The following is a 13,210-nucleotide window of genomic DNA, read 5'->3' as shown; positions in this document are numbered from 1 at the left end:
TTGAGTTTTTTGCGGCCTAGTCCAACGACTTTTACCGGTCCTGTCCCAGAATCGGCATCAAGTTTTTGCGGTGAATTGACATTTTGACAAGAGCCGTCAACTGATGACATTTGAAGATTCGACTGACATTTTCCGGCGACTCCTAATTGGGATTGTTACAAATTGTGGGGAAATCGCCGAATAAATACGAAATTATGTAAAAGAATTTTTTAACTGTCTCATTAAGACCCGCTTATAATTTAAGCTTTGACGAAATCCACTGTCTAATTAGGGGGGCCATAAAATTCCTGATTTATGTATTTCTTTGGGTGCGCGTTATTAACGAATTCCGGCGGTAATAAAGCCTCGAAATCCTCGCAATTAATACGTTAAGCTCGGGTCGAAAAAATCCAGATTTGATTGGCGTGCGCTTTTATTAAACCAGTCGTGTACATGAAAAGTTCGTTTCGCACCGCATTTATATTACCATCCGAGGCCTGAATTATTAATGCCTCCCCGGAGGTGCAGGCCAGTTTTTAATCATCGGCGCGCTTCTTTAGTATTCCGTTAAAGTGTGTTAAGACAAAACACGACTGCATATGGAGGCAATAAACAGCTTAACTTTGTAAAGAGCCGTCCGGTCGACCAATAAACGGCCTCTTGTTCCGTAATGATGATTGAAAATCGCCTTTTCCCCTTTACGGAGCCACGGTATCGGTGTTTTGCGCCTCTTTATTTATCAACACGGTCGGAATTTTATTGTGGCGACCGTAAATGGCGACTCCGGCTAGTGTCTTGATCCGTCGTTCGGGTCTCCGAATTTATGCCCTCTTAACGGCATTAATTGGATTCGATTGATATGGCCGATTGATGCGCTTTTTGCCTTGCCGCTCCTGACACATGGCAAGGCTAACCCAGGAATTTGCATGACCCACGAACGGTTTCGAGCTTTTTGCCTCAACCACCAAATTTCCTGCGAAAAATCGCCACCTTGCTCAATCACCACCGAGCCCCAGTTTCGCATGGCATTGCATTCTCCAATCAATCAATGCCGAATTTTACGACGCGAATGACCTTCGGCTTGTTCTGTCACCCGATCCGTTTTTCTCCAGGAATCTTCTAGATCCTGTTGCTGGTCTGAGAGTGGGCATGCTCTAGTTCTTCGGCACAATGTGTAACAGAGCCTCCTTCGCACCGGTGGCTTCAGACACAAAATATTTCATTTCTGACATGTACAGAAAGCCTCCTACGCGCTCCGATATCACGTGAAATGTGCGCTTTTCAAATGAAGTAATAAATCCGTCATTAATTTCGCCTTTCCGTTATGATAAAACTGTTAGAAGCGGAGAGCGATGCATCACGCCGGAACCCGGACTCCTCCGGTATTCAATAAATAACAGACAGCTCGCATCTCAGCAACAATTTTCAATTATTCGCACTTATGCATCGGCGGCCGAAGCGATCCTTCATCCTAACCTGAATTATAACATGACGAACATTCTCCATTAATCACGCCGCCTCCTGCGCAAATAAAAAGGATAATTGGAGGGAGCGCAAAAATTGTCGAAGAGCGATCAGTTTTTAATGCGACAAGCGCATTCTCGGTGCAGCGCCGACCGAGGACTGAACGGAAAAAGTCGACAGTCGAAAAATATGGCGCAGAGTCGACGCGCGACACATTAAGTCAATTTAGTGAACATGTATCGATTTAATAAGCCATAAAGCATCGAAGTCGTCGAATCGGTTTTATATTAATTTATCACATCGGTTAACACCGCCGCTCCGAGTCCTACTTAAGTGCATTAGCCAGGTAGTCCAGCCGGTCATAAATCACAGTCGGCCTTGACTTGGCCGCGTTAGTCATCTGTCCCGCGTTTCTCACGCTGCTCGGATGAAAACGGTTGACACTTGTGGATCCGGAAGATGGGCGAGTCGCGCACGAGACACGCGGAATTCACACGAAAACTCCCAGATGGCACAGACTGTGGGAAAGTGTGGAAAAGTTTATGGAGAGTCCGGAGATGAGACCGGATTTTATGTCTCCCCATAAAAATGTTATTAAGGAGCATAAAATCGATGAGATTTCAATTTTTTATGGCCCGGGACTCATTTCCGACCCGCCTCGTTCAACACAAAAAATGCAAACCAACACGTTTCTGAAGAGACTTCAACGCTCGAGTATGAGACAATCTCCAATCTTCGCACTTTCCTGCTGAGGCTTTTGCAGGAACTGCAACTACCGACCCGTTCTCTGCAAACACGGCACAATCTCAAAATACATGTTCTTAGTGCTAATGAGATACGTGATAAATAAATCATATCCTGCTAAATGCTCAGAGAGTCTCGGAGACCCCAACGATGGATCAAACGACGAACTCAACTAGCTGAATAAAACTCTAGTAAACTGACTCTTCTAATTGAAGAACAAAAATTGTTTTCCTGCTGGATAAACTGTGCTTTCAACTGAATTGGTGCAACGGAAACTTTGCCAGTTTAAAGTCCTGCAGATTTATGACAGTGATAAACTGAGATTTGAACTGAAATGAGTTGTTTTGAGTTAACAGGAACAACTTACATTCGCACCTCCATTTCCTGCTAGACTTCGAAATAGCTGGAATCCTGCAGATTATTACAGCTGACGTACAAAAACTCTCGTGAATAAATTAAACTTGGTTGGATGTCACTTTTCCTTGTTTATCAGGGAGACTTCAACGCTCGATCAAGCGACAAACCGAGACTTCAGTTGAAGTGTGGCTTGTTTAACAAAACAGGAAAGACACATTTACATTTGCATTTCCTGGTGGATGGGTGTCAAAACTGTCTTCAGAAAATCCTGCAGATTATTCCAGCTGTGGTGTAAGACACCCGCGAATAAATAATTCCTGCTCGCCTATAGTTTACGGCGTAGACCTGAACGCTCGATCAAACGACGATCCCACAACCATTCCGTTTTCCTGCAGCTGAAAAAGCGCCATCACACTCGATTGAATCGACCAATATTTCTTCACCGCGCATTTTTTCCATGGAAATACGATTTAAGTGGAAAATATCCGGCACCAGCAGCCATCACGTTCGTCACAATTCCTCGGAATTCGTCAGGTGCTAACCGTTCGTTTCCAGGATTGTCTCGAGCGCAAAATCGTCCGTTTCGAAACGTCGTCCCTCGATAATTTGCCCATCAATTTCAACACCTCGATCATTTCGCCTCAGCCCCGCAATCAGCGTCAATTTGTTACAGATTCCGAGTGCATAAAATCTAAAAGCTGCAGATGGGCAGATTTATTATTTACGTTTGTGCCGCAGGCGACTGACCCAGTTCTGCGGAAAAGACCGGTAGAAAATTGTTGCTAATGATAATTAAGAACGGCGTTTTGCCACGAATTCGGATTTAATGGGCGGACTCGGAGGTGAGAATTATTAGCCGAAAATCGGTTTTTGTCGCTGTCCTAATGGTGTTTTAAACTTTTCACTCAATTAATGGCGGCGGGCTTTTCGGAACACACACATGCACACGCCACTGGTGTACCAACTAAACCAAATCAAAAGAGATCATCATAACTTTCTCCTATCGCCTACGGTATTCACGGTGTGTTATTATTCCACGCCATTTGACTTTATTTCGTTTTATTTTCTATGGGTCGACTTTACCAGCGCACTGGACATCTCATTAATTCCCGATAAAAAACGCTCATAAAGCGAATGATGGGCGGTCGCCGTTTTATTTATTTCGCTCGCGGAAGTACTGACCCGATTCCGTGCCACGCCGTTAGGCCATTTTCTTCTCCATCTTTAGGAAATTCGCAGCAATTTCAAGTACTCGAGGAAACAGAGAATAATTGCCGCGGAATGTGGACGCGAATCACCAACCGATCGACTAATAGCTCAATCACCTCCACTAATTGACTTTCTGACTCAGGAAAAGAAAAATAACTCGAGCTTCTTGCCCCGATTTTTTCCCCAACGACCGAATCGCTTCTCGGAAACTTTCGACTGGCGGCTGCAGATTTATCGCATGATCGAAATTTAACGTCGATTTTTCGGTCGAACGAATTTTTTCGAAAATCTCTCACCTCCGACATTTCACTAGATCGGTCGTCTGCCGTTGCGCAACCGTTACTTAAGCGAATTACGCTGTTAATGTTGCAAAAATTAATTAGCTGTGTGCAACCACCTCATGTAGACCATCGCGCGCGTTTTTCTTCGGCTAAATTTAATTATCTAGCGCCTCGGGCACGGCACTTGTGCCGTACGATGATTATTTGCTTATGTCAAGTTATTATTCTAATCGCACACTATAAAGCATTTATGTGATCTTAAGTGGTTTTGCAATTAAGAAAATAACGACGATAAAAATCTACAAGGAACTAAGTACAGACCTAACTGTTTGAGGTTTTGTGCCCAAGAGGTGAACAACTCGTCGACACTGACCACCATATTCGGCCATTTTCTAATTTTCTTCTTTGTTGCAGATTGCCATGGGCTGATTCGCGTCCCCGCGAGACTGAAGGTGAGTCCATTTATTTTTGACCAATCCCGGAATTAATTACGCGAGACGTCCGAAACCGACGTCTCCATCGATTACCAAGTTTTCCATTAAATTGTGGCAAGTCATCGCTCATTTACCCCACGAACTGGTTCCCAATCGACTAATTAACTCTGAGACTGCGAGGTTATCTCCCAACACGCGAATTATTCAAATGGCAAAAACTGGAACTGTTAGGATTTCAGATGTAACAGTTTTTTCGCGGATAATGACAGAAACCTACAAATTGCGCAGAGCATTCTGGCAGATGCTATCTTCCGTAATTTAATATCATCACTGTCGTTTTAATTAGTCCCGATCGAATTAATAATTAATTAATTGGGCAATCGACGAATTCAGCTCCCACACCTCCCTGTCGGTTTTTCTTGGGCATTTTACGGTCGTTGGCCGCCTCCGAATTTGGGACACATTAGGCATGCAGAATTGCGCCAAAAACGCGGATTAGCAAACGGCTTAATTAAATCTGGTGGTGGGATTGAAGAGCGCGAGACCGGGTCAAGACATGGACGTGATTCGGTGAATTATGAAGCGTCGATGTTCATAATTCAGCCAACCGTAATGACCATCATCTCCCAAATTCGTTACAATGTCCAAACACGTAATATATTAACGTCAGCTTTAATCTTCGACATTACCGAAGCGTTATTGCGGCCTATCGATCCTTAGACGTGTTTACGACACCTCACCGACGGCTCCCATCCTGTTAATTAACCGCGGCGCAGAGTTCAGGACATCGCAGGACGACCGCAGGTGTTGGTCGTCGAAATGTGGGCGGCGGCGCAACTGGAACACCATTTTTACCCTCCTGCAATAAACCGACCGTTATAGCTCTCAGCCCTGGTGTTCTTTATGGTCTCGAATGGACCATCGGGGCGATAAATCTGTCATAAACCTACATATTATGTGCCAACCAATTAAAAATCATCATCCGACAATTTATTCTCCCATTGAGAATATTCCGCTCGTAAATTAGCCATTACGAAATTTCGAAAAGTCACCCGATGTCCCCCTCTTATTAATCATTTTTTAGAAACCACTAGAATCGTCCTGGAAAAAACACCAATTAAAAACCACCAGAACTGTCTTATCTCGACCAGATCAGACAACACTCGCTAATCTATTAAGTTATCTCCATTTGCTAAAGTGCCTCGATTAATTAATTGTTTGTTTTTTGCCAAAACCGAATGTTGGACAACAGTTTTTTACAGCGATTAGAGAGTGTTTAAAACTGGCTCAGGGCGTCGGTTATTTATAGATCTCGGATGATTGTTGAAATAATTATCTGGCAGGAACTGAGCCAGGAGCGCGACTCTACAAGGCTTAACGCGAAATCTGAAAGTACCGGCTTCGTCCCAAAGGTCCTTCGGCTCTCGCGACTCTAATTGATACCCGAGGATCCCGGAGCGTAGCCGCAACGGCACAAACAAACAAACGCGACGAGGTAACGACGGGATGACAGTTAAGTTGTTTTATGGGCCCATAGGTGGTGCGCCAACCAAAAAAATTTGCTCTCGCAGTTGTGACCGTGAGTCATCTCGTGTGGAATGATTTGTCCTTGAGATTCGTCCGAAGAGTCTGAGCTAGATTACTGCAATTAATTATTTTGTGCGGTTCTTCGGTAAAAAGCTCGCGGAATTTTCCGCGCGCCCGGCTCCGGTTCCACACGGAATCAGAAAACTGTCACGAATGTGCAATTTCGCTCTAGTTGGCCCGCCTGAAATCCATTAACGATTTAAATAATGCACCTAATTGCATTAGAGGTTTTTCGCGAGCGCAGTATCTAGTCCGTAGAGGAAATTACAGCTATAAATCAGCATCTCGAAGGTGATATTAGTGTGTTTGCGGACCATAACTATGACTCCTATTCGCAATGGATAATTTAATTTTTCATTTGATGTGCCGACACAATTAATAATAATACTTTGTTAATATGCACACCCACTGTGAAACTAATGATAATTCGTGCCCCATTATGCGATTTTTTAATCGCAGTGCTGTATGCGAGCCACCGGAGAAAAAACAGGGCCCGAGGTGAGAAGCTTTCTATTTCATTAACGCTTTTTACTTGTTTGAAGAAATTATTCGGATTTCTAATCCTATTAATAATAAAATTGTGGTAGCATATCATCAAAACAAATTACATAAGAAAAAAACAACTTTCTTCTGTACCGAGGGCGCAAAAAAAATCGCAGTCCGTACTGGTATTTTTCGTAATTAATCACAACAGATGATGTGTTGGTTTAATTAAAACCGATATTTAGACAGTCTAGAGGAAAAAAACGTGTCAAATGTGTGGAAAATCACTTTAGAAAGTTTACAAGTGTGCGCATATATTTCGAGTTGGTCACTCGGTGATTAATTTCTAATGTTCATTATCGGCATTGTGCCCACGTTTCGCGCCAAAAAAACCGCTCATGGCGACGCTTAATTTTAGAAATTTCCGTTTAGCCAATTCCGTCGACGTTTTCTTGACCGGAGGCGCAATCATTGACAAAGAAACCGAGGCGCAATTACGATTCGTTCACTTCGTAAACTTAATGTCCATCACACATGCCATTGTGTTCCCCGTATTTAACCATGATGGCATGTGTCGTTAAGTCGCGACCGCCATAATTCACGCGAGATTGATCGCAGCGGAGTCTTTGATTGGGGCGCACGGTCGGCGTCACGTGACCACCTATAGCTTATGTGGTCCAGAGACTCGCCCTCGTTTCTTGGTAAAAAATCACTTTCTTCTCGTGGCTCGCGGTGCAGAAGAAATCTTGGATGGGCGCCTTGGGTGTCGATAAATCAGTGGAGGACCTCTCCGGAAAGAAGAAGCCGCGATAAGATTGATCTCGCCGTGGTAAAAAGTCGTGCCTGGACCATCCGAATCGAATCGTCGCTGTCAACCTCCATAAATTCTTCCGTCGGGTCTTAATAGAACGGCGGCGAGCGTGCGAACAATGAAAGATAATTCCACTACCAAATCGGTAAAGCGTAAGATCAAGAAGCGATTAATCTTGTCATTGAAACATCGCGATATCACAGTTCCTGCATGCGCGGCTGATAAATGGTTGGGCGTGGAAGCGATGCTCATAAACAATATGAATTATCTATTGACAAGAGTGGGACGCGGATAAGACCGGTGGGCAAAGGACGAAATTGCACCTGCATGGGTGCTGCTGACAATCCGGGAGCCCCGCAGGAGCGAACCTGACCGTGCAGTCCTCAGGAGGCGCGCAGGATCGGGATAATGAACCTACCGGAAGAGTGGAGGCTCATGTGTGTCCGTGGGTGTGGGAACACGATCGCCTCGACAGATAAGCGCAGTTTTTGAGACAAAATTTTACCGCAGATGGGGTATCGCTGTGACCCCAACTCGCTTAATTAATTCGTTAGAGGATGACCCCGACCACCAAATAAAAATGTTCAACAGATATAAATCGGGTGTTAATCAAGATCAGACTCAAAAATTTCTTCCAAAAATCTGACTCAGGAAATAAATAAATAAATAAATACACTCTGTGTGTTTGTCCATTTTTTAACATTCTCTGTGCAAAAACTTGTTGTTACGGTAATTTTAAAAATTCTTTCATCCAATTAAAGCCTAGTTTAACAATTGAAACACACGACAAAATTAATTTATACTTAAATCGGAACTATACAAAAGTTTTAAATTTAATTGGGTGTTTAAGTTTCATTACGCGTGTTTAGATTTTTTCTTGGAAGCCTAATTATCATTTAAAACACAATTTCCGGAATGCAGACAAATTCTAAACTGTTGTTTACTTTATTTTTATATTTTTGGTTTAAGGATTTGGAAAATTAAAATTTTGAAAACTTTGAACTGATTTTCATTTCATTTAAGAAATTAACAAATTTCATAACGCCTAAAAATTTTTTAACACCCTTAATGAAAACGGTAATTTTACGTACTCACAAGCGGATGAAAAGTAACTCTTTTTCGGACGCCGGCGCCGCCATCTGTTGGTCTGTTTAGTAAGTTAGCAACGAAACCGACAAAATCGATATATAATTGTCCTGTCCTAAATAAATTTGTAATTTTTCCAATGATGTTTTTTGCTTTGTAGTTCGTGCGGTCGTCTAAAAAAACCAAAAAGTGCATTTTGTCCTCGCCTGTTTTCAAGCCTCGGCTGCGCCTCGGCCAGAAACTTAGACTCGGACGAAAAAGATGCACCTTTTGGCCTTGACACACAAATAAGTAATAACTATTCTGTAGTATAAATAGTCAACAGATGTATTTATTGCTGTAAAAAAAGGAAGGCACGTTTTTATCGGTGTCAAACTAACAAAAATGCGACGTTTATTGCTTATTTGCCTACTTACTAGTTATTATAGAGGAATAAAATTATCATTAAACATTTTGATTTTTTTTTGTAAACTCTCGAAGACAAATTAAAGGCAATTACGTTCTTAAATAAAATTTGTATTTGCGAACAAAAATTTTGAAAACTTGCAAAACATAGTACATAGTTACAGATGGACGACGCAACCTGCACTCGCTTAATTAATTCGTTCGACAAAAAAAAAAATAAATTCATCGATCGAGATGGTCAAATACGCAGATGCTCGCTAAATTTTCTTCCAAAAAATTTAACACGTTGAATAAATAAATAAATTCGTGCGTTTGTCCCTTTTCTTAACTTTCTCCGCGCAAAAACTTGTTCCGCATTTTTGTAACAGCTGTAGCAGTAATTTTGATGATTTTTTTTAACTAAAGCCTAGTTTAAAAATTGAAACACACGCTAAAATTAATGTATGCCTAATTAGAAACTAATTTAAATATTTTTTATAATGGAAACCTAGCTTACGTTAAAATATTCTTCACATCAAGGTTTGATGTGTCGATTTATTATTTATAGGAGTGCGCAAACCTGCACCCGAATAAATTCCAAGAACCTGTAAAAGCAAACACAGTTCTAACAGTTCCGATCGATGATATCTGATTTTGAATCGAGCGTCTAGCATGTGAGCAAAGCTCCATCCTGCTGCACCCAAACATCCTTCTCCTGCAAGCCTCGGTGTACGCATTTCGCACTCAAACAATTTTCAAAATGCGTGACCCAAAACACTAATTACATTTCTTGTCTCCTTGACAAAAATAACCCGAACCGCCAATCACCGAAATTATCTTCACTGATTTCTTTTGATTTATTATCTTCCGTTATGTCCGAGCCTAGCATGTTTTTCGGTAGCAGAGCGCGGGTCCAAATTAAGTTCTTCGTTTCGTGGGCAGGACCATTAATTGCTTGTTCTACCAAAGGATATCTCCACCAATCTCGACTTTGTACATTTGTCAATGCCAGTCTCTAACTAATAATCTCTCCTGGGCCACTTTCTTCTCGCTGATCCAGAAAGCTGCTGCCCCCCGATCGAAATCCAGCGGCGTTGATGGGCCCGTGGGGCGGCGCAGGTCACGCTCATAAACCGCAATTAGAAATTCTCGCGTAATTACGGACGTTTGTTTGATTTATACATCGCGGGACTTAATAGGAATGCTCCTTAACGGGGACAATTGATTTCGATTAATTTGAGATAATTCGCGGGGCGTGTCTGGCCGGTTGCATAACCGGCGACGAATTCGTCTCTATTGTCTCTGCAGGAATTCTTCGGCCGCCGGGGGCAGCGCGTACCGAGGAGTAAACGTTATGTAAACGCAATTAAATGCACACTTAATTGTCGATGCCGGGCGGCGATAAGACTTGAAAATTTTAAGTGCAAATATCGAATGCAACTTAATGATATTGTTGCGAGATTGTAAATTCTCACTGACAGAAAATTGCTCGCTACATTCTAAACGTATCCATTGACGTCAAATTATAAATTCCATCTTCATTTGAACGTCGGCGGCGGGGAAAAAATGTGTCATTGTGTTCGGTGTGATTTATGTTAATCTCACGATATCTACGAGTTACACCGACATTAATCATTGTAAGTCTATTAGTAATACTATTGGCCAATTAGTTTTCCTCTGAAAATACTGACAATATTAACTAATTGGAATTTATTGTGGTGCTTTTCCGCCGTCGCTCCAAATAGCTCCAGTTTTGCAACGAAGTTAGGAAATTCCCCTCTCGATGGATCGTTTGTCTTGCCGTTAAGGCCTAAAACTGGTGTTGTTTCCACCGGCGAGCAATTTATTTTTCAATGACTTTCAAAGTGGTTAAAATTATAGTGGTCGAGGAAACGAGAATTTCTATCTGCAGCGCAGTCAACACCGATGAGCAGTTCCATCAGCTGAGGCTAATTTTGTTAAGTGTTGCCATCATCGCTGCTTACTGATGAACAGATAAACTTTATTATATTTTTTGTAAGTACGAAACGTTATGCAATTATTGTAGCAAATGTGACGAGAGGTCATCTCATCCGTGACCCGCACATACTAATTAATGAGATAAAGAGGGGCAGCACGTGAAAAAAATTGAGACTCACAAAAATAATTGTTTGAATGTTGGAAGAGAAAATTTATTAAGGTATTAAAATTCTGGATGGAATAAGGTCAACAAATCACAGATAATTATGTAATTATTGTGTGTAATAGGCGCGTGGGGGCGCGCATCGTTCTGTTGAAAATAAGACAAAGAAATAAATAAACATTCGCCCACGGTGATAATTTTAGTGATGTGATAATACCGATACAAACCTCTGGAGTGGAGCTGGTTCCAAATGAAGTGGAAATTGCGGTTTTCCCCCCCAAAAAAAATTGTTTTCTTCATATAATACAACTAAAATTAAGTACATTTAAATTTGCTTTTATTGTCAAAATTATTTTTGTAGCAAAGTATAGAAAATTTACTTATGTGGACACTTTAAGATTCATTAAGCATGTTTAGATTTTTTCTTGGAAACATAATTATCATTTAAAACACGTTTTTGGAATTTAAATAAATTCCAAACTATTAATTGACTTTATATTTTCATTTTTGGTTTAAAGATTCAAAGGAGAATTAAAATTTTGGAAATGTCTGAATTGGACATCATTTAAAAAAATCAAAACAATTTCGAAACGCTTTAAAATATTAAAAACAAAGAAAAAATAAACCGTTTGCCGTTAATATTTTTTGAAAATGAAAATGAAACTACATTTTTCTAGAAACTTGCAAAACTGTGAAAAACAAGAAATTCAATTACATATACAGGGTGATTCAAGTTTTACCGCCCGCACGATTAACCCTTTTAAAAAATTAGTAAAAATTACGAAACTTTAGGGTTACATTCCCTTCAAACGTGTGCAATCAATTTTCTCGTATCACTTCATTCATGGCCATAAAATTTAAAAAATTTATTTTTACCAAAAAAAAAAATTTTTTCCGTGCACGCTCATAATTCACAATTAATTCAAAGAACATAGTTATGAAATTCGCATCAAAAGAAAATGTTTAGTTTTTGAATTAATCCAATTTTAATATTAACACCGAAAAATGATCAAGATTTACAACTGCAGTGTCATAAATAAATACCTCATTGTTGGGAAACATCTGTTGAGAACTTTTCCAGTAAATTATGCACTTTAATATCGAATTCCATTTATTTCAAAAACCGGTGATGCTTTCATGATTTCAATGACATCAAATTTTTACTAAATGTTTGAAAGGACTCTCGGTAAAAAATTATGTAAATTAATCTAGCGGTTATTGAATTGAAACGAAATATTTACTCGTTTCATTAAAAAATTTGAAATTTTTACAAAATGTTCTACAATGTTACACAATCATTCCTGAATTTTTTGAGAATTTTATATCGATTAGAAGTGGGTGTTTTCGCTAGGGCGGTAAAACTTGAATCACCCTGTATACGAGTAGATACATATGTACATTCATTTTTATCAGACATTGTGACACTTTTTACAATCTAGAAAAGATAAATAAAAAGCAAGTTACATTTTTACTTAAGGAATATAAGAACAAAAATTTTGAAAATCTGTCTGTATAAAAATCGTTTAGGTTGTTTTGGCACAAAGGGAGGCCATGATTTATTTTTCTAACGTTGGACACTCTGCTGAATTTCTCGCGATGTCTGAGTATTCTTCTATTGCAAACTAGTAAAACTGACAACAATGCACTAGACATTGACGCCATTTCTAACCTCAAACTTAGAAAAAGATAACCTAATTCATCAGAGAGTTTTACTACCAAATTAAATACAAAATTTCCATGGCCTCCCATTATGCCAAAACAAGTTGAATGCATTTTAATCATTTCATATTTTACAGCAACAAAGAAACTTAAAGAGAAATAACAACGTATAAAAATAAAGAAAACTTGAATTTGCATTGGTGCATTTAATAAAAGATACTTAAATTGCAAATCGCACGATTGCATTCATCCAATAGAAAGCTTTCATTTAGTGAAAACATCAAAGCAACGACAAAGATTTCCAGACATTTTTGACCCTTTCAAAAAATTAGTAAATGGAATTTTTTTGTGCATGTCATTGACCAAAACAATCTTTTAATCACAGTTACCATGAAAACTCGTACATTTGTAGCTTTGACATTTAAAATAAATAAATCTCTTCGAGTAATTACTAGGTGTTACCGTGCAATTTTCTTGTCGAATCTCCCACGTGCACGTGAATTCGTTTCCGTGAATTTTTCCTCTCTTTTCGCTCATTTTTTTGTTGTTTGGAAATAAAACGCTCCTCTGCGACTCGTGCTTATTTCCACAAAAATAAAACAACTCCTTA

At 40.0% G+C, this 13,210-nt stretch overlaps 1 protein-coding gene across 3 annotated transcripts in view; it reads left to right on the top strand.

Annotated features, from left to right (window-relative positions):
• LOC138131325 (ichor-like) overlaps nucleotides 1-13,210 on the top strand; it is a 101,112-nt gene that overhangs the window by 48,204 nt on the left and 39,698 nt on the right. For all 3 annotated transcript variants that reach the window (XM_069048289.1, XM_069048291.1, XM_069048288.1), the window contains one exon: nucleotides 4,449-4,486. The gene's annotated coding sequence lies outside the window, so the exon portion shown is untranslated. The remainder of the gene's footprint in view (nucleotides 1-4,448; nucleotides 4,487-13,210) is intronic.

Source organism: Tenebrio molitor, chromosome 5 (assembly GCF_963966145.1).
Source record: "Tenebrio molitor chromosome 5, icTenMoli1.1, whole genome shotgun sequence".
Taxonomy (NCBI): Eukaryota; Metazoa; Arthropoda; class Insecta; order Coleoptera; family Tenebrionidae; genus Tenebrio; species Tenebrio molitor.
Note: the sequence above shows the minus strand (reverse complement) of the source record. Positions and strands in the feature narration are given on the sequence as shown.